At 51.0% G+C, this 22,074-nt stretch overlaps 1 protein-coding gene, 1 long non-coding RNA gene and 1 pseudogene across 10 annotated transcripts in view; 2 read left to right on the top strand and 1 right to left on the bottom strand.

Moving 5' to 3' along the window:
• Positions 1-22,074, top strand: part of LOC144456632 (uncharacterized) — a 469,008-nt gene that overhangs the window by 186,130 nt on the left and 260,804 nt on the right. The window lies entirely within an intron of this gene.
• The window catches only part of LOC110201755 (glutathione hydrolase 1 proenzyme-like), an 81,791-nt gene that overhangs the window by 39,442 nt on the left and 20,275 nt on the right, over positions 1-22,074 (bottom strand). Inside the window, exon 1 of one of the 9 annotated variants that reach the window (XM_020977623.2) lies at positions 5,963-6,195. The exons of the other annotated variants lie outside the window; for them this stretch is intronic. The gene's annotated coding sequence lies outside the window, so the exon portion shown is untranslated. Of the gene's footprint in view, positions 1-5,962; positions 6,196-22,074 lie in introns of those variants that run through there. 9 annotated transcript variants of the gene reach the window in all.
• On the top strand, positions 11,966-14,552 carry LOC110201761 (heterogeneous nuclear ribonucleoprotein K-like; annotated as a pseudogene).

Here is a 22,074-nt window from a genome sequence, read left to right as displayed (position 1 = left end):
CTGGAAAAACTGGGAAACAGTCTGGCAGAAATAAGGCTTTGATCAACATTTTATATACCACACTCCTCAATACATTCTATGTGGATATGTGATCTTAATATTAAAGGTCATACTATTAAAAAAAGTTAGAATAGAAACAGATCATGTACTTCTCCCAACTATGAGTTAAGAGATATATTCCTAATCAAACAAAAGATAGAGGCAATTACAAAAGACAAAATAGATACCTTTGGTTACTTGAAACTGAAAAGCTTCTGTACAGATGGCATTAATGCATCTAGGACATGAAGAGAAGTGGTCAAATGGGGGGAAAAGTCTTTGTGCCAGATTTTCCAAGAAAGAAAGGGGATTAAAGAACTGGAAATGCAATGTATAATCCTAGTATTCAACTACACCCCCATATATGGTTGGGAATCCTTCCTTCTCACAGCTGCTCTTTAAAGTCCAGGCTTCCCTCAGTCATGACCACATTGGGGTTTTCTTGGCCAAGACCCTAGAGTGGTTTGCCATTTCCTTCTCCAGCTCATTTTTAAGAGAAACTGAGGCAAATAGGGTGAAGTGACTAGTCCAGGGTCACACAACTAGTAAGTGTCTGAGGCTGGATTTGAACTCAGGAAGATGAGTCTTTCTAACTTCAGACCCAGCACTCTATCCACTCTATCCCTAACAGCTACTTGATTGAACAACAGCTTCCCCTAAGACCCAGATCAGGCACTTCCATCTCCTCTCTGAAGTCTTTCCCTGGATGCCCCTTCTTTTCAGAAACCCAACACTCTGGCTCAGGAGGAAAAGCAGGCTCATTGCTCACCCCTCCACTCCCACAGGGCCTCAACAACCTCTTCTCCTTTGCGGTTCTCTCCCTCTTGATACATTCTCCTCCCATCCTCTTTGGATCCTGGTCCTCATGTCATTCTGCCTCTGTCTTCCTCCCCAACCTGCAGTTTCCATGCTTACATCCCCTCCAACATCATCCTTACCTTTCTGTACCTGACACACAGTTGATGCCTAATAAATACTTACTGACTGACTCATGATCTAGGACCTGCGCCTTCCCTCCAGTCCAACCACATCCACGGAGGGTCCTCAATCTTGCCATTGCCCACAAATATTACATGTCTGTAAGGCCTAACAGACCTATCTGACCACAGCTTCTGGTCTATCCAGCTTTCCTTCTGTCTCACCCCTCCTAAACCCATCCTCACCACAGCTTCTGCTCCCTCCACCCCTCTCTCCTTTGTCAGCACTTCTGAACTTTGACGAACAATCACCCAATGGCACCACTGGGTCCACTAAAGATGTGTGGGGGTCTTCCCTCCAATGGGCCCTCTATGCTGCCTCTTCCTTTCTTGACTCTCACAGCCTTGTTCTAAATTTCATCTTTCTTTTTCCTCAAGCCACTAACACTACCCTTTCCATCCCCTCTGAGTACAAAACTTCACTTCATCCTTTTGTAAGGGTAAGGCTTCCATCACCACCTGGATTACTGTAATCAGGGTAACAGCATGAGGGGAGTGCCAGTCCAGGGGTTGGTCAGCACAACAATGGAGGGACCTCAGTTAGGAAAGAGTGAAGACAAGTCATTCTATCAGTCTCAGAAGGCAACAGTGGGGTGGGGGCAGGGGAGAGTAAGCCCAGAGCAGGGTGTTATATTCTCCCACTCCCCACTATTGATCTTGCTATGGATGGAGAGACCCTGCACCAATAGGAGACAATCCAGCCAGGAGCAAAGAGACATGTGGAGGACAAACATGAATATAAGAGATAGTGCTTCAAAGAGTGTGCACCTTCATGGTGGAAAGGAGGCCATGGCTGAGCAGGTTGTGGTGTATGAATGTGATGGAGTACTGTTGTTCTGTAGGAAATGATGAGCAGGCAGACTTTGGAAAAGCCTGGAAAGACTTGTATGGACTGATGCTGAGTGAAGAGAGCAGAACCAGGTGAACATTGTACACAGTGATAGCAACATTGTATGGTGACCAACTTTGATACACTTAGCCCTTCTCAGCGATGCAAGGATCTAAGACATCTCCAAAAGTCTTGGGATGGAAAATGCTATCCACATCCAGAAAAAGAGCTATGGAGTCTGAATGCAGATCAAAGCAGACTATTTGCTCTTTTTTTCTCCTGTTTTGTTTTGTTTCCTCTTTCTTGTGGTTCCTCCTATTGGTTCTAATTCTTCCTTAGAACATGAATAATGTGAAAATATGTTTAATAGGAATGTATAGGTACAGCCTATATTAGATTGCACACCACCTTGGGGAGGGAGGGAGGGAGGGAGGGGGAGAAAAATTTAAAACTCAAAAACTTATGGAAATGATTGTTGATAAATCAAAATAAATTAAAAAAAAAAAAAAGGAAAGGAGGCCATGGGCTCAGGAAGAAGCACATTCTGAATGGTCCATCCAGCAGAGAGCTCCACCTAAGGGGAACTGCTCAACGACTCCATAGAGGCAGAAATGACTTCCAGCAGCAGGAATTATATGTTACCTGGTGACAATGTATATACTACATGTAAGCCTTACTACCATATCCTTTGGTGCTGATCACATGGGTTGACTTTCCATGGACGCAACATGTATTTGTAAAAGAGTGCTCCCTACACATTAAGGGAGGGGGAGGATGCTGTATACTAACTATTCCTACTATACCATCTTTGTAATGCCTTTGCTAAAACCTAATTGTCTACTGACTGATGGCTAGGAAGCACACACCAGTAGAGGCTTGTGAACTAGCGTTAGGAATGAAGTGCCACAGGGTTATTCCTAGATTCCTGAGAGTAAGCGCGCACACGCGCACATACATGGGCACACACACACACACAACTTCAGTGCAAATTGAGAATTAACCCCAGGGGTGTTTTTACACTTGACTGAAACAAGGCCATCCATCCTCCTTCTCCTCCCTAGCTCCTTGTCATAGTTTCCCATTCTTTTCTTCACTTGATCCAGTCTCAAGGGATTAGGTGGCTTTGTCTTTGCCAAGGCCTGTCTCGATATTAGTGTCTCTCATCCATACCAGGACTTTGCTTCTTCTATCATGCCCCAGCCCCAGTCCCCCGCAGTTTTCAATCTCTCATTATCCACTCTTTCCTCCCCTGAACCCACCTCTGTCCTCAGGAAGCTTCCCTTTCCCTGGCCTGAGAAGCCCTCCCACCACCGCTGGCTGGAGCCTAGAGCTCTTCTCCCCTTCCCTGTCAGATCCCTGCAGGAGGCCGCCTGCATTCCTCCTCTTAGCTGTTCATTTCTATCTAATCAGGATTCTCTAGCACTCAGCTGAACTCGCTTTCTCTCCATCACCAGAAGAAAATGGCAAACCACTCCAGTATCTTGGCCAAGAAAACCCATTAAAAATCCGGCACAAAGAATCAGACATCAGTCGGACTGAATCCATGCCTCCCTCTCTCTCCCGGTTCTGTTCCTACCGATCTGACCACTCCTTCTCAGCCTCCTTCACTGGCGCACGAGCACACTACTGCCTCCTCACCCTGGGTGTCTCCTAAAGCTCAGTGCTGGCCCCCCCTTCTATCTACGCTCTTTCACTTGGTGATCCCACTAGCCCCCATGGGTTTAATTGGCTCCTCTATGCAGGTGACCCCTAGATAAAAGGATAGAGGATAGAGATATGTGGAGGAGGAAGAGAGGAAATAGGGGCAAAGGAGAGGGAGGGGACAGAGGGAGAGGGAGGAAGACAAAAAGGAGAAAAAAGGGAGAATGGGGGGCAAGGGAAGAGAGAGAGGAGGGAAGATGGGGCAAGAGAGAAGGAGAGGGAGAGAAAGGGAGGGAAGGAGGAAAAGAGGGGGAGGGAGGGAGGAAGAGAAGATGAGGGGGAGGGAGAGACAGAGGCAGAGACAGAGACAGAGACAGAGGCAGCGGGAATAAATGCGTAAGTTCTGACTACAGGCCAGGCACTGTACTAATTGCTGAGGACACGTACCAGCAAGCAGGGGAACTACAAAGGAGGAATGGAAGAGACAGGGAGCTGGCCGGGAGGGGGCAAAGTATCAGGGTAGAGAATGAATGGATTACCGTGGTCTCCCTGGCATTCTAGCCCTCCTCTCCAATGGCCTTCTGGGTATCTCCACATGAATGTCTCATGAGCATTTCAAATTCAACATATCCAAAATAGAACTCATGCTCTTGCCCTGTAAGCCCACCTCTCTAGCCCTCTTTGGAGGTCCAGGGCACCCATCCTCAGGGCTCTCAGGTTAGTCACCTTGGTACTACCACTTGGTGTAACCCAGTGGAGCATCAGACTCACAATGCACTGCACATAGTAAGTCACTGCCAACGTGATCTCCTGCTCCAGACACTTCCATGGTTTGCTATCGCAACCGGGAACAAACTCAAATTTCTCTGCTTGTCTTTTAAAGCTCGTTATAATCTGGCCTCAGACCACCTTTCCAGGCTGATTACACATCTGCCCTCTGTTCCAGCGCACCTCACCTAATGACAACGATGTTCTCTCTCTTCCTGCAACCCTGTACTTCCTTCAAGGCTCAGTTCAAGTGGGATTTCCTTTCCAGATCCCCTTCCCATCCCTATCAGATATCTTTGGGTATTTCTTTTTTGTGTAGCATCCATCAGTGGTATTTATTAAGCACCTACTATGTGCCAGAATTGGGCTAAGCTCCTGCATTTGGCCTATCCTGTCCCCTCCCCCCCTACAGTCCCCCCCCCCACATGTCAGAATGTTAGCTTTGAAAGGACAGGGAGTGCCTCTTTCCCCATCCTGGCACAGGGCCCAAGGGGCTCGTGGGGGGGAGGACATGACAGATGGGGAGCTTAATGATCAGTGATGGAATGGCACAGATTGTCTCTCTGTCCTCACACTCTTTCATTGTCTGCTCTAGTCTCTTCCTTGCTAACATTCCAGGAATCTTGAATTTGGCTTTAGCCACCCAATTGGTTATCTCCTTCCTGGACCACTCCCTCACAGGGGGAGATACACCCAGAGCCCCCCAAATACCTGTGCATTCGAGATACCCCTCAGGTCCCCACACACACACACACACAAACACAGCAGGTTTCAGTAAATTCCCCAACTCCAGGCAGGGTTTGCATGCGATGGGGAAGGGGGAAAGGAGGGACTGGCTGAGCCAGGCCTGCTCTAGGCCCCCATCCCAGTCTGGCCTAGCCAATCCTTCATTCCTAAGGCTGCTGGTCATCAGAAACAAGAGTCTGTGAGGATCCTGTCAATGGGGCCCGGGCTGAATCCAGCTTCTCAGGGTTAGAGCTAAACTCCTCCCTGGAGAAGGGACCAGGTCTCAGTCTCTTCTTCTTTTCCTTGAAAAGGAAAGTGGGGCAAATAGGCCTGGGGCCAGGGGCCTAGGAGGGGCCTCTGTCTCTGAGTTGAAGAAACCCTGCTAGGGAGGAGAGAGGGGACGCAAGGATGTTCAGCCACATGCAGCGGCCAGAACAGCAGACTGGGGGAGGAGGCTTGGGGATGAGCAGCTCCGGGACGGCAAGACTGGAGGACATGGGACAGGAGTGGAGAGAAGGGGAGGAGAAGGGGGAAAGGTCGGTAAGAAAGCTGCCGGGCCCGATGGAGGGTTCGGGGCAGACACGTAGACAGACGGGCTGGGGAGGGGAAGGCCAGCCAGATACACGGAAGGCTGGGATGGACAAGGACGCCCAGACACGGGGTTCTGACTGAAAGGAGAGAGCAGGGCTTGCAGGTGGGAAGGGACCGACAGAAATAGACGCCCGAGGGACTGGGGAGGGAGGGCGGCCCAGCGAGGCTGGGGGCCAAGGAAGGGACCGACGCACCGAGGGAAGGAGAGAAGAGGCATCTGTGGCCAGCCGCAGAGAGGGGGCGCTCACCTCGGGCAGGCGCCGGAGGCGGGAAAGGACGGACTTAACCCCTAACCCCCTCACCGCAGGGCCGGGACTGGGACAGGGGGCTCACAGACAGGCGGGGCTGACGGACACACGGACGGACGGACGGACGGAGGGAAAGGAGTCACCTGTGGCTTGCTGCTCACCGCAGGCAGGGCTCGGAGGATACTAGGTGCACAGTCCCGTCGGAGCAACGGAGGAGGTTCGGCCGCAGACTGGCTTGCTCCCTGGAGCCTGCTGGGGCTCGCACTGCGGCCAGTATTTGCAGGCGCCCGTTGTCCGCCTGTCTAGCCCCTCTTGGTAACCGGCCGCCTCCCGGTCTGGAAGGTCTCCTCTCCTCCGCCCAGAGGACCAAAGTGCTCTCGAGCTCTGCGGGGGGGGGGGGGGGGGAGCCAGGTAGGGGAGAGAGGCGGGGCGGGGTGGGGTGGAGTCGGGCTGGCCCTGCCCTGGGGAAGGGGCGAGTTGGGAGGGTGCCTTCCAGTCCAACGGGGGACAGAGCGCAGCCTCCGCTTCTGGCTCCGCTACTAACCCCCTGGTGTGACCCAGGGTCCGGGTGGCCCACTGCGGGCCACCTGTTTCCTCCTCTGAGTTGTGGTATTTGCTTCTCCAAGGTCCCTCTCCGAGCCTGTAACTGCCTTCAAGGCCTATTGCAAGCCGCACGTCCTCTCTCAGGTCTTCCCTGATTTTCCCTCCCCGCCCCCCAGGCTCTAGCCAGGCTGCTGGAGGGGGACTGCCCTTCCGTTCCCCCTACCCCCCAGTCTTGGTCTGCCTTCCCTCTCCTCTGCATTCCTCCTTCCAGATATAGCTTTGCAACGATTGACCTGGTGCCATGGGAAGGGGCCTGGCTCCAGCCTCCAGATGTGAGTTCCAGTGACCTTAGGCTATTTCGGGCCTCAGTTTCCATATCTGTAAAATGGGCAGATGGACCCTAATGACCTGTCTCCAAGGGTCCTCCCGACTGTGATGCTCTGATCCAGGCCAGGGAGTGCAGCGCACCAGCGATTGGGAGGATAGCAGCGGGGAGGGCCAATCAGAGGCCAGACCCTCGGGAGCAGGGATTCTTAACCTGGCGTGGCTGAAGGTGCTTTGTAAAATGTCTGTTTCGGCAACTATCCCAATAAATTTGGTTCTCTTGACAGTGCTCTGGATTCTGTTTTCTGGATTTGAAAACCTGATTCTCAGACGGGGCTCTTACAGGTCTCCCGAGTCCAGGGGAAAACCAAGGCTGCCAGCACTGCCCTCTGCCACCCCAGCCCCTCCTGGTCCCCCAAGGAAGGGACGGAGGAAAAGGGAGAGGGAGCCCAGACCACGCTGAGACCATCCCTTGAAGTCTGGATGTGAGTGAGGAGGAAACTGAGGCCAGCCAGTGCTGGAGCTGCCTCCAGCCCTACGTCCCCCAGCTCCATCCCCAGCGCCCATGTGACAGCCTCTGGCCAAGTCAGCATCTCAGCCTGGGCCCCGGGAGGCTGCCAGTCCTACTCCCTGAGTCAGTGGGGGTGAGGTGCCTGGGCCAGTTGGAAGGAACTTCAGAGGCTGCCAACTGTGCGCTTATCAACCCAGGCACTTTTGAACAATCCCTCAGTCTGCTCATTTTGCCCCATATTTGGCCTGAAAAGTTACCAAACCAGCTTCTCCACTTCCCCACAGGAAGGAGGGCTAAAGGTGGCAGCGGAGGAGGAGAAAGAGGAAGACCCAACTCCAAGACCTCCTGCCCCAGGGCAGACCATGGCCCCAGACATAGGCCTGGGTGGGAAGAGGTCCTGGCAGCCAGGGGAAGCCATCCTCAAATGGAGTCAAGCCAAGTGCCACAGAGAGAGGTCTTCGGGGAACTGGGCCCTCCCTAGGTCTGCTGTCCAGGTCCCACTCTGGTCGAGTCTGACCTTGGCTGCAAATGAGACATTTGACAAAGAAAACCTAGAGGGAGGGGCCAGCAGATATTCTGAAAAAGAGCCAGGGACCTGTGTGGTACCCTGGCGTTGTCAATCATCTTCAGGGCCCAGCTTCCAGGGCTAAGCAGGCGGGATGCCTGCTGGGCTGTCCTCAGGGTGAGCACTCCTGGAAGGCAGGGCCTGGTTTTGCCTTTGGCTGTATCTCCAGAGCTCAGCGCAGTCAGCATCTGGCGCACTTAGGTGCTTAATAAATGCTTGATGGCTGACCGAGTTACCATCTGCAAAGGCCCTTACCAACCCTGAAGTTCGAGCTAGTTTCATCAAGATGGGCAGATCTTGTCTGAAGATGTGGGTTTACTTCTGGGCACCCCTGTCTCAGGGGGATATTGGGAGGAGGAGGGCTTTCAGGAAGGGAAAGGGCCAGGAGGCTGCATCCCTGAGCCCCTGAGGATGCTTAGGGAGGAGAAGAGAATCGAGGGTCCATCACTGCAAGGGCCTTCTGAGGTCATCTGTCCCAACCTGCTTAGTGTACGAAGGAGGAAAGTGAGGCCCCCAGCAGGAAGTGAATTGTGAATGGCAGAGCTGGGATGTGAAGCCAGGTCCAAGAGGGAAACCAACAGGGACTGTCCCCAAATGGAATGGGCCAGTGGGCTGCCTGGACAGGTGGTGAGCTCACCTGCTTTCGGTAGATTGCAGTCGAGGCTAGACAGCCCTGGACAGAAAGAAGGAAGCTTCCGGCTCAGATACTCTGTGACTTTGAGCTCAAGCCTCACGTCTGAGCAGCGGCACTGGGTTCTTGCTTGGAAGTAGGTGCTAATCTGACCTGGACACCCCTCTCCTACAGGGGACAGGGAACCAGACTGAGGATCAGAAATCTTGCCACTAAGAGTTCTCAGAGCCCATGCAAGACACTCAAGGTAATAGGAATAGACTGGGTATAGGACAGCCATCATTCCACACCACAGAAAAGGCAGAAAACCCTTCTCAACACTAACGCTGGCCCCCAAACCAACAGGAGGGTCCCTTTTTTCTCCTGAGTCCCACATTTCCCAGAGACCAGCTGGCCTCCAGACTCATAGTCCCCACTCCCTGCTCCAGGCTTTGGACTTCCCTTGAAAAGGGCATCTCTGTCCTTCCTCCTGCTACCTCCTCCCCCAATAGCCTAGTGAGCCCCAAACATCCAAACTGCCTTCTAGCCCCACAGTTCTACTCTGGGTGGGACAGCAAGGATTAGGGCTTTTGGGGGGGCCATGGCCTGTCTTGGAAGGACTACTGTGGGATAGACAGGCAACTCACTCCCCCCCCCCCGAACTGCAGTGTCTAAACAACTCATGAGAATAATGGAGGGCCAGGTTTGGTTCTGTGCTTCCCTGCACAGTCTAGACTCCCTTGGGACATCAAGAACAAAGACTAGGCCAAGCAGGGGGAACCACAAAGGAGTTCCCTGCCCTCAGGGAGCTCCCAGTCTGCCAGGGGAGATGGTATGCAAACAAATCTGCCCATAGGATCCAGCCTGGAAGGTTAAGCCACCTCAGGGGAGGCCCTGGGGTGGCCCGAGGGAAGGCACCAGTCCCGCTCTTTTCTGGCTTGCCCCCTTCTCCTGTTGTTCAGGCCCTTCTGCAGTTAGCCCAGCCTTCACTCCCCTCCCCCGCCGTTCTTGGTCCCCAGACTTCCAGACCTTGCTGTCGGATGCATCCTCAGGGCCTAAGGCCTTCTCCACATCATGGAAGGCCCAGCCTTTTCTCCCATGGCTGTTTCCAAAATCTCTGGATCTGTATTTGATGGTCCCCCTGTCTCTCCCGGAGCCTTGAATGGAGCCCTGTCCTTCCCCCGCCATGAGAACTATACTAGCCACACTCCCTACTTCTAGCTCCTCCCCTCACATCCCAGTAGCATCTTCCCTCACTTTATCCCCCTTTATTCCTGATGAAGAAGGGGTCCCTACCCTTGCCAAGGCAACCCTCAGAACTCTTTCTGCCAGGCCCCAGCTCTTCACCCTGAAGCCTCGCTCCAGTCCTGAACTTCACACATTGGGGGGCCTTCCCCTAAAACAATGGCTCCACCCAGACCCTCCATTTACAGAAAGCACCCAGGCCCACCAAGGTTTAGGCGGCACTGCAGACTTCTCCTACCCTGCCCCCACACATTTTGTCCCCCACCCACATACCTTCACATCTTTTTTTTATGTCTTCCCCCATTAGAATATAAGCTCCTTGAAGGCAGGGCCCATCTCTGCTTTTGCTTGTGTTTGTACCCCCAGCTCTTAACTAGTGCCCAGATACAAGAAGTGCCTAATCAATGCTTGTGGACTGACTCATTCCTCTAGCTTTGGGGACTAGATTTATGGTCCTCCCTTGCGCCAAAGTCACCTAGGAGCACTTGGCCGGTTGCTTTTACTTCTTGACCAGAGGTCATTTTTCTCTCTGCTGCTGGTTTTAGAATCAATTTGCTTTCCAATAGCATCTACTGGGACCCTTGCACCCCACCCAAGCATTTATGTATGGTCATGTTTGGTATTTGGTGCCCCCAGTGAGAATGCCACATGGTTTATGACTTCTTTGATTGTCTGGGCTGTTACTCCAATGCTGTTTGCTAGGACTCCTTGGATACCAGATTTGATTAGATTGTTTAGTCAGCTGTGTGTTCTTGGGGAATTGGCTAAATATTGACCTTATGGGCGTGATCTTCCCATTATTATTGGCCAGATCTTGCCACCTCAAAAATATTGATGTGCCAATCAGGGCTTCCTGATGCTTGGGACAGGCCTGTGAAAGGTCTAAGGGTACTGGGGAAGGCTGGAGGGATCACTGTTGTTGGGTTAGGGGACAGAAGGCTAGCCCACCTAGGAAGAATTAGGGTCAACCTGGGCCACTATGGATGTGCCATGGGAATGCTCAGAACATGGGAATATAACAAGTTACCAGGAGTCAGATAGAAAACAGCTATTGGATGTGAGTTTGTGACATACACATACAGCCCCTCCTCAGCCCTCGGGTGAGACAAGGAAGGCTTTAATAAAAGGGTGCCTCCAGTGAACTAAAGAAACAATAAAGGCTCAAGCTTGAAAAGACATTTGGCTTCTCACCTGTTCAAGGTGTTAAGGAAGTGGACCAGCGGCAGAGATACCAAACACGCTGGTGAGAGGGAGAGAGGCTAGAGGGAGGTTGTGGGGAGGATGTCTCCCCTGAGCCTGATGTCACTGTAGCATCAAGAGAACAGCCCGGTGCCAGGCTCATTAGGTCACTGGAAAGCAGAGGGATAGAGCTCGTTTCCCTGCAGCACCCTGTGAAAGCTCTTCTCAGCATGAAGAAGAGAAGGGCCCACGGAGTGGGACAGAGAGCTTCCCCCAACAGCACCACTCCTCACGCTCCATGCAAGCTTTGCCGATGGTCAAAATGTGCAGGGCTGGCGTCCTGGCTTCTCGACTGCAATATTCAGTATTCCGAACAGATTGGAACTGGTTCTGACTAATGCTGGCATTCCACTACCACCTAAAGGTCTGGACAAAGCAGGGGCAGAATATGCACCAGCAGCATCTTCAGAAAATCCCACAGCTTCTTCCATGTATCTCAAGCATGGGTAGTTTGGGTGATTGAGTCCTCCAAGCCCTGGCACTTCCCAGAAGCAGAAAAGATTTCCTTCAACTCTCTGTCACGGAGTGACTGGCACACAGTGGCCACTTGTGCTCCACTGTCCAGGACCCATTCCCAACTTTGACCTGTGCCTCCGTGTGAGGTCCTGTGACACCAGGTAGAAAAGAATTCATAGGAACTGCTGATGAGGCCATCGTCGATGCTCGATAGGCCTGGGGTGAACTCTGCCTCTGAATCCCAAGGGTCCACTCTTCTCCAATGTATTTAGCCTGGGTGTGGGGCTTTTTCTCCTCAGTTGTAACAAAAGTCAAGTCAATCCCCCCAGTTTTCCCCAAATGTTGGTGTAGTGCATCAGGTCCAGATCTTTTCCAGGGAGACCAGAGATATCCTTGGTACTCTCCTTCATAAGCATCCTCTACACAGAAGCATCTTCCTTGTAATTTCTGTATCCCTAGAATTATCATTCCACCTTGCATCTGCCATCCTTGTTTTGACAAGTTCCGGTACTATTTGCATATGGCTTTCCAGTGGGTATCCTTCCAGGCATTTCTGGGTCTATTTTTCATGTTACTAAAAGTGCCTAGAATTATCCTCTGTGTTTCTACACTGTCAACCTCTGTCAGCTGTCATTTTGCTTGCTTTGAAGCCTACAGATTGTCTACCCATTTAATCTGAGAAAATGGAGACTGAGCAGCCAGAAGAAACCTTCCGCGATACTGAAACCAGTGGTGAATTTGGTAAGCATCCTGCTGAAGAAATGGAGGAGGAGCAGGCCTTGAAAAGATCCAGAAACACCACTGAGATGGTTTAATTGTGCATTTTGCTTGAAAGCAAGAATGCTGGAGCAGTGATTGAGAAAGCAGGCAAAAGTAACCCTAAATGCACTTCATATAGACTGCAATGCCAGTGTTTCAGTCCCAGACAGCAGTGACCCCAAGCACATACTGAGTACCAGTGCAGATACTGAAACAATTGAAGAAATTCTGAAGAAAACCATCCCTACCTTGGAAGAGGGCCTGCACTTGTCATTACTCACTGCAACCAGCCAGCTGCCACTTGAATCTGGTGCTGTGAAATGTTTAAATTACCGACACTATAAAAGAAAAGACTTTAACTGCAGGTTAAGACTGCTAATTCACCAGAGTCTGGCAAGAGGAACTGTTAGAGTGAAAAGTACTAAAATCAGAAAACATATGGACAACTTTTTTCAGATAGAGTTGTTCTTAATAGTAGAAAGCCTGACAGGGTTGTAGAGTGCAGAAATACTGCATCTCACTAATGCATTGTTGGTGGAGTTGTGAACTGATCCAGCCATTCTGGAGAGCCATTTGGAACTATATACCCTTTGACCCAGCAATATCACTGCTAGGTCTGTATCCCAATGAGATCATAAAAATGAGAAAAGGACCCACATGTACAAAAATATTTATAGCAGCTCTTTTCGTGGTGGCAAAGAATTGGAAATTGAGGGGATGCCCATCAATTGGGGAATGGCTGAACAAGTTGGGGTATATGAGTGTAATGGAATACTATTGTGCTATCAGAAATGATGAACAGGCTGACTTCAGAAAAACCTGGAAAGACTTGTATAGTCTGATGCTGAGTGAAATGAGCAGAACCAAGAGAACGTTGTACACAATAACAGCCACATTGTGGCATGACTAATATTGATAAACTTAACCCTTCCCGGCAATACAAGGATCTAAGACATCTCCAAAGGTCTCATGATGGAAAATGCTATCCACATCCAAAGAAAGAACTATGGAGTTTGAATGCAGATTGAAGCATACTATTTACTACTTTTTTTTCTCTGCTGTTGAGTTTTGTTTCCTCTTTCTGGTGGTTCCTCCTATTGGTTTTAATTCTTACTTACAACATCACTAATGTGAAAAATATATTTAATAGGAATGTATATGAAGAGCCTATATCAGATTGTGCACCGTCTTGGGGAGGGTGGTGGGGGAGAAAAATTTTAAACTCAAAAGCATATGGCAGTGATTGTTGATAAATCAAAATAAATTAATTTTAAAAAAAGGAAAGAAAAACCTGGGAAGACTTACATGAACTGATACTGAGTGAAGTGAACAGAATCGGAGAATACTGTACACAGTAACAGCCACGCTGTGCGATGACTAACTTTGACAGACTTAGCCCTTCTCAGCAATGCAAAGATCTAAGACACCTCCAAGACTCGTGATGGAAAATGCTATCCACATCCAGAGAAAGAACTTTAGGTCTGAATGCAGATTGAAACATACTATTTTCTCTTCTATCTTGTGGTTTCTCCCATTAGTTCTAATTCTTCTATACATCATGACTAATGTGAAAATATGTTTAATATGAATGTATAAGCAGAGCCTGTATCAGAATGCACATTGTCTTGGGAGGTGGATGGGAGCGGGGGGGGAATTTAAAACTCAAAATTTTATGAAAGTGAACGTTGAAAACTAAAAATAAATAGTTAAAAAAAAAAAGAAATACTGGATCTTATATCTGAGTCTTCATCAAAGGACGTGCACAACTCTATGATTCCATTTTCTATGATGAAACCTATGACTACAGTTTCACAATGATGTTTGATGATAGATAAGGAAGCCCTGTAGGCTTTCACATGCAGGGAAGAGGAGGCTTTGATAGAATGCCCCCAGGTCGTGGTGAGTGTCCTATGCCCCCATCTAGAAGAGATCATGATGACCACAGCCCTCACAGAGGACTCCCACCAACTCCTGCAGGACACGGTGGCAGGGATGGCAGCAGAGCTTGAAATCTTCCTCTTCCTCCACCACAACCACCTGGAGGAGGAGATCTTATGGCTTATGACAGAATATGAAGATCCACCGACTGTTACAATGGCATGGTTGGTTTTAGTGCTGATGAGACTTGGGACTCTGCAATAGATACATAGGGTCCTTCTGAATGGCAGATGGCTTATGAACCACAGGGTGACTCCAGATACTTAGGCAGTGGGTCATGGCTCATACAGTGACCTTGGAGGACCCATTATTACAACAAAAGTTATTATTCCTGAAGATTTGGCTGGATCTAGCATTGGCAATGCTGGTCAGCAAATCAAACAAATACATCATGAATCTGGAGCATCAGTCAAAACCGATGAGCCTTTAGAAGGATCTGAGGATCAAATCATTACCATTACGAGAACACAGGAAGAAATGCAGGATGCACAGTATTTACTGCAAAACAGGGTGAAGCAGTATGCAGATGTTGAAGGATTCTAATGCAAAATATTTTTTCTCTTTTATAATGTGGAGCAGTGTTCTGGAAAGTTTTTCTAAGGCGAGTGAAGAACTAAAGGAGTCCTGAACCTTTGTTCTATTTGCTTCTGTTTAAAAACCAACATTCCTATGCTTCATAGATGTTCTGCATTTGAGGTACAATGATGTAATGTTTTAGTTCTTTACAAACGGGGCGGGGAAGGGGGGAGGAGGGGAAAGGCATGCAAAACTGACATTGAAATTTTGAAGCAGCAGCAGAGAGTGAATTTTATTTTTGTTCATTGTTGGTGGTAGAAATATATATTTCCCTCCTGTAACTATTGTGAACACCTTGCTTTGTGGTAATTTTTTTTGGGGGGAGGGGTTGGGACAGGGGAGAAAGAGTATCAACAGTCTCTGTGTCCCTGGCATCCATTCAGAGCAGTGTGCAACGTGTAATGCTCTTTTGTAAGAAATGTTTTGTGATTTTTAAAATAAATTTAGTGAACCTAAAAATAAACAAATAAAATAAAAGTATCTAGACACTCTTCTATACTGGGTGGATCCCCTTCAAGTCTCGGCTACTCCGTGTGAATGGGATGTGGGATGGGCACAGGGCACAGATTTTACAGACCTGAGATAGCAGCAGGGGTGTCACCAAGAGGTGGAGGCCCAGGCTCCTGGCGTACAAAGAGCTGCAGAGCCAGCGCGTGCTCGGAGAATACAAGTAAAAGCAAACCTCTGGAACTCAGTTGCCCAACTTCCCTTCTCTGGGCAGAGATAGCAAGAACGTAAGTCACAGACTGGTGGCAATGGACGCTGCGCGACACCCCCGAATATAGCCCACGAGGAACTAGAAAGCCTCAGGTGTGGCCCGAGTGTCGTGGGGGGAGGTTTTCTCAGTGTGTGGACTTCCTGCCAGGACCCACTCAGACCAAGGGAGAGACCCAGGAAATACAATGTCCAGAGAGATTGGCTCTGACCGGCAGTGAGCCGTCCAGGGGAACACCTCGCCCTCCTCGGGGGGCCCACAACCTCTGACCAGAACAAAAACAGCAGCGGAGCCGGCGCGTGGCTTTGGGTGCCTGCCTCCAGTCCTACCAAGAAGGACACCCTGCCCGCTGAGGTTTGGGCATCCCCTTCCTATTGACTCGTGCTCTGAGATCTCTGAGGACAGAGGAACTGCAGCTACTCGTGACCAGTATGTCTCCAAGTCCAGGGAGAGTCAGGAGAAGCTCATCTAGCTCACCATCAGCCCGAAGAAGGCTGAAAGAAACAGATCGGGCGGGGCCCTACCCCCAGGTAACAGAGCCCTGCTCCGACATCTTGGCGTTGGCCAATCCCTGGCTGATGGAAGAGGCCGGGCCGCTCACCTGTTGACAAAGCGGCCCCTGAGAGTGGTGGAGGCCCAGCAAAGACAATTCATCGTGACCACTTATTCCAGTTGGCAAGTTAGCTGGTCTCCCAGATGGGCAGCTTGAGATTGGGAGATGTTTACCTCAACGGACTCTAAAAACCAGTTCATCTTCATGTCATGTAAAGATGATTCTGGCAAAGAGACAGACCTTTCGGGGTAAGAAGATCCTCTATGTACCATGTCCCAGTCATCATTTCAGGTGAAGGGAGACAATGGAATTCAGCAGCAACACCTTTTTCTGCCTAATACTTTAGCCCAAGTGAGGCCTTTTCTTGGAGCCAGACAGTTTCCTCAGATCATAATAACAATAACAGTACCAACAGTAGCTGACATTTATATAGTGGTTACTATGTGCCAGGCACTTCACAGTTACTATCTCATTTGACCTCACAACAACGCTGGGAGGTAGGCCCTTTTATTATTCCCATTTTATAGTTGAGGAAACTGAAGCAAAGTGATTTGCCCAGGGTCACACATCTAGTAAGTGTCTGAGGCCAGATTTGAGCTCAAGTCCTCCTGAAACCAGGCCCAGAACTCCAGGTCCTGCAGTCCCCACCCCCTCTCTGCAGCTGCCCCTGGCAGTGCTACTAGCAGCCTGAGGCCTTTCTACCGCGACAAGACCAGCCCCTCTCATTCCTGAGCACAGATGTGGGGCAGAGAGGTCAGCAGGTCAGGGAGGGCTCCCAAGGGTGTCCCAAGTGACCACATAAGAATGATAGTGTTTTTTCTTGCAACATGAGCCTTGGGCATAGCTGCAGACGTCAGTGGTCCCAAATATACCCCTGCCTTTAGGTTTGGGCTCTAGCTTTGCCTATAGTTCTGTTTGCTTGTGACCCTGGCTGTGTCTCCTGCTGCTTTGTAGGTCTCCTTTTGTTACTATTTCTATGCTATTTGCTGTTATTTTGGTCACAGACATGCCACTGTGAAATGTGCTCATGACATGTGTAACCTGACTGGGCCTGGGTGCTCTGCTCTGGACTATGAACTTTGGGACTCCCTGTGGGGCTGGCTTTGGGTGCTATACGAATACAGACATTGGTCATGGTGGAAGCTGATTTTGCACGGGACTAAAAATTTCACACCCTGGGGAGGAATGTCACCACCCAGGGTAAGGTCCACAAAACTCTGGGATTGTAGCTCTTGGGAAGAGTTGGGAAGAGAGAGACTCAAGGCTGGACCAGGTGTACATTTAATCTGGAGCACTCCTCATTAAGGAGCCCTGGGAGAGAGGGACGAGGGAAGGCAAGCTTTGCCCTGCTGCCCCAGCCTTACTTCCATTTGTGCTTTTGTTAAATGTGGTCTGTTAGAGAATATATTTCCCAGACCTTAGATTATTTCCTAAGTCCCTGGTGGCCCACCCTGTCTTTGTGTTGCCCAGTGACCTTTTGTTTGTGCAGGAGAGCGTGATGGCAGCCTCCCGCGGAACTGGGAGGGAGCCCAAACCCCAGCCCTTTCTCAGTTTTTCTTCCCAACTGGGGGGATGCAAGCATGATCTACCTCATAACTATCCTTCTGAATATAAAATCACCAGGCATTTAAGCATCATTCTATCCCACGTTACACAAGGAAGGCTGGAGTAGGCCTCCTGCTCCCAACGTCAGTCTCCATATCTTTGGGTTGGGGGGGTGCCCTAGAAATTCTGGTACTGAATAAAGTCATGCCAGAAACCCCACATGGGAAGGGTCCTGAACAAGAATTCTCATGTGTCCAGTAGCGCACCTGAGAAGGGTGGTCCACTGCCTCTGCTCTGAGCCCTCCAGGAAGGGCTCCCCCCTCAGACTGCCCCTTCCATGCTGAGACATGCAACAAATAGAACCCAGGACTGCCCTTCAGATACTTCAGGACAGCCATTCCATGCTCACCTCCCCAGCATTCCCTTCCACAGGGCGCCTTCAGCTTGGGCTCCCCTGCTCTCACCCTCCTGTGGACCCTTCCCAGATTATCAGAATTCCTCCTCAAATGGGGGGCCAGAACTGAGCAAGCATCTGTGAGCTCCTGCCCAGAGCTGAGCATATCAGGCCTCCCCTCCCCTTCTTCTTCTTCCTCCTCCTCCTCCTCTTCCTCTTTCTCCTCCTGTCCCCCCTCCCCCACCTAACCCTCCTCCTCTTCCTCCTCCTCCCCCCTGCTCCCTTCACTATAGACCTGGGCTTGGCCAGACCAGCCCCAGAGCTTAGGCCTAAGCTGCCAGGGGCCTGAGGTTTCCTGCCTCCTTCCCTCCTGACTTAGCAGCTGGCTTCTTGCATTGCATCACCTGGAGGCCAGCCCTCTGGGGAGGAGCCTCCCTGAGCTCACTGCAGAATCTGTGGCCCCCTGCCATCTGAGGCTGGTCCTGGAATGACAAGCACAATCCATGCCTTGGCCTGAGCTGGCAGATCTGACCTTCTGCTGCCTCAGCCCTGTGTAATCCACCAGGTGGTGTGGGGAAGGGAAAGGAGGCAGACTGGGGGGAGGCCCCACCCTGCTGACTCACAGAGCTTGTGGGCCCCCAAAGTCCCTAAATCTTTTTGGAAAAGCTGTGCCTCCACACGTTGCTGATTCATGAGCTACAGGCTGGATCTGAGGATGGTGGAGGAGACAGAATGGGGGCCGCCAGCTGGTCAAGAGCACAACCACCACTCCCCAGCCCTCTGCCTGCCCCCTCCTTCATGCTGGCTAGCTATCTGGCGGCCAAGTCCATCTTCCCTGGCTCCATCCCCTGCCTCACTCACTGGGCCCCTGAATGAACTGACTGCCTGACTGAAGGGATGATACCAATTATGGAACTGGGGCCTGCCTGAAAAGCTGGTGAGCTGCCTATCCTTGGAGGTATCCAAGAGAGTTGTCCAAGGAAGATGTCAGAGACCTTGTAGAGGGGAATGCTCAGCGTGATATCGGTCAGAAACTGTGGACCACAGGCAATGATGAGATTCTGCCCTGTCATCTCATCCCCTCCATCCTTCCCTCCCATGTCAATGGCAGTCAGGGGGGGGGGGAGGCAGAAGAGAAAGGAAAAGGGAAGAGAGGGAGGGGATCAGGGAGAGGGGGAGGGAGGTAAGGGGGGCAGGGGTAGGAGGGAAGGACAGAGAGAAAGTGTGAGACAGGGAGGGGGCAGAGATGGGGGGAGGCAGCCAGGGAAGGAAGCCCACAGTCTTCTGCTGGAGGATGGTGGAGGGCTCCAGGGGGTTTTGGCAGCAGGTGATAATTACACGCAGTCTACAAATGCTGGGGTTCAGCCAGGTTTGCTGCTATAGGCAAATCGTGCTTCTGCCAAAGAGGAGCGGGGATAAGGGGTCTGCAGTCCAGAAGGCCCTCGGGGTCCTGGGTTCCCTTCTGCCTCTTTACACAATCTCCTTTCCTGAAGAGGCTGCCCAGGCAGTGTGCCCTGTGGGTATGGGTTTGCGCTCCCCAGGGTGGTCATGGAGACATGTTCCATCCTGTCCTGTTCTGTCCTGTCTGGGCCTGGCAGCTCGGGCAGAGCAGATATTGAGGCGATTGAGCCAAATGCCAGGCTTAGCTGTCCATGGCAGAGGCCTGGCCTTCCACACCCCAAGGGTGCCCCTCAGTGGTGGCCTGGGGACAGCAGGGCATCAGGGAGTGGCAGGAAGGAGAGGGGGGCAGGGGAAGGGGGTGCCCAGAGTGCAGGCCCAGGAGTCAGGAAGATCTGAGTTCAAATCCTGCCTCTGATATTTGTGTCCCTGGGCAAGTCAATGAATAGCTCTCTGCCTCAGTTTCTTCATCTGTTAAATGAGGGTGTTAGACTTGGTGATGTCTAAGGTGCTTTCCAGCCCTAAGTCTGTTATCCTGGCCCTTGCACAGCTGCCTGTTAAGGGCAAAACCCCCCAAAAACCTAAAGCCTCATTTATTAAGAAATTCTGTGGCTGCCGCTGAAAGCCTCCTGGGCTTTTTTCCTCAGGGAAAGTGGACAGAACAAAGGAAGGGCCTCCCTTTGAAAAGGAGTAAGACATACAGCCTGCGGTAGACGTCTGGGGAGGGGGAGGGGAAGGGGAAGGAGGGGGAGAGAATTTAAAACTCAAAATCTTATAAAAGTGAATGTTGAAAACTAAAACTAACTAAATAAAAAGAAATGGAGTAAGGGAGTCACCAAACTGCCCTGAGGCCTGGAAGGGGGCATCAAGTGGACGCCCCAGCAGGCACCCACCTGGAGGGGTTAGAGCCAGGACCCTCCTGGGTACAGTCTCCATCCTCCGGAAAGGTGAGGTAGAAATGGGATACTAGGAAGCAAGGAACTTGGCGGGAGGGGGGGCTAACTCTTCAAGAAGATGAACCCCAATCAGGAGCTCTTCCTAACCCAAAATTCCTAGAAATGGGACCTGCCACCTGGCTCTCCTCCCCCAGGCCTTTCTCTCCTATGCTGGCCAGAGAGAAGCCTTTCCCCAGGAGCTCCTCTAAGTCTCTGGCATTCACCTGAAGCATTGACCCATTCCAACTGACCTTTCATCAATTCTCTGTTACCTCTAACCTAGCCCAGCCTTACCTCCAAGCCACTTCCCACCACCCTTAATTCCTTCTAAACCCCTTCTCTGTTCTCACAGTCTTCTGTATAAAAGATCTATCTTGCCTCCATTAAAGTACTCAGATTCCTTAAGAGTCTGGCCAATAGCACAGATCCTTAGCATCTCGCCCACCCTGTCCAGCGTTCTAATAAACCTTGTCTTCGGCTGGAAGAAGGCTCAGGTCGAATTCATTCGAGGCAGAACCTGTGTCGCTTGCCCTTGAATTTCGGGGCCCCAGCACCCCTAGACCTTGACACCTTCACCCCTGGACTCCTCATCCCCCCTGGAAGCTCACTCTACCCTGGCCTCTTTCCTGGCTGTGCTCCCACCCCCCTGACCACTTTTCAGTCTTCTGTGTGGGATCCTCTCTCACCACAGGCATCCCTCAGGCTCTGTCCTGGGTCCTCTGTTCTTATCCCTCTGTCCTATTGCATTGGATGACCTCATCAATCCCCATTTATTGAATGACCATCTCTACTCTGGTGACTCTCAAATCTGCCTGTCCTGCCCTGACCTCTCTGCTAACATCTCCGTCTCCAACTGGACATAGTGGACATCTTACACTCAATGTGTCCAGAATAAACCATTTATCTTTCCCCCACACCCTCCCCACTCCTACCTTCCCAATCACTGTCAAGGGCAGCCCCATCTTCCCAGTCCCTCAGACTCCCAGCCTCGGGGTCCTCCCGGGCTCCTCCCTCTCGCCCCCCAGATCCAATATGGCACCATGGCCTATTGACATCACCTCTGCAGCATCTCTCCAGTACACCCCCTTCTCTCTGATGCTGCCCTCCCCCTGGCATGGACCCTCATCTCCTCACCCCTGGATTATGGCAGTAGCTGCTGGCGGCAGTGTGTGTGTGTGGGGGGGGGTCTGCCTGTCTTGGTCTCTCCCCCCTCCAGTCAGCCACCAAAATGATTTTCCTAAAGCACAGTTCTGACCATGTCACCCCCTACTCAATATCCTCCAGTGGTTCTCTATAATAGCTCACATTAGTAGAGTGCTTACTATGTGCCAGGCACTGTGCTAAATGCTTTACAATTATTGTCTTATTTGATCCTCCCTACAATCTTGAGAGAATAGGTGCTATTATAATCTCCACTTTACAGATGAGGAAACTGAGGCAAGGAATGCCAAGTCACTTGCTGAGGGTCATACAGCTGGTTCGTGTCTGAGGCCCAGCTGTGTGTCCCCTTCACCACCAGCTGCTTGGCATCCAAAGCCCTTCACAACCTGGCCCCCTCCGACCTTTCTAGCCTCCTTACACCTGACTCCTTGACATGTATCATTCGATGCAGTGACCCCAGCCTCATGGCTGTGCAGGAACAAGCCACTCCATCTCTGGGCATTCTCTCTGCCTGTCCCCCATACCTGGAATGCCCACCTGGCCTCCCTGGCTTCCTTCAAGTGGCAACTGAAATCCCACCTCCTAGAGGACCTTGCCCATGCCTCTGCTCCAGTTAATATGTCCTATTTATCTGTATAGAGCTTGTAGGCATATTGTGTCCCCCATTCTGCTCTGCCAGGGCAGGGAATGTCTTTCTTCCTCCTTGTGTTGGTAATCCCAGCACTTAGGACAGTGCCCAGCACAGGTCAAGCCCATGACTGACATCTCAAAGCACAGTTATACTAGAA

The sequence above is a fragment of the Phascolarctos cinereus genome, unplaced genomic scaffold, assembly GCF_003287225.1.
Source record: "Phascolarctos cinereus isolate Bilbo 61053 unplaced genomic scaffold, phaCin_HiC Scaffold_4;HRSCAF=312, whole genome shotgun sequence".
In the NCBI taxonomy this organism is placed as follows: domain Eukaryota; kingdom Metazoa; phylum Chordata; class Mammalia; order Diprotodontia; family Phascolarctidae; genus Phascolarctos; species Phascolarctos cinereus.
This window is presented reverse-complemented; position numbering and strand designations above follow the sequence as displayed.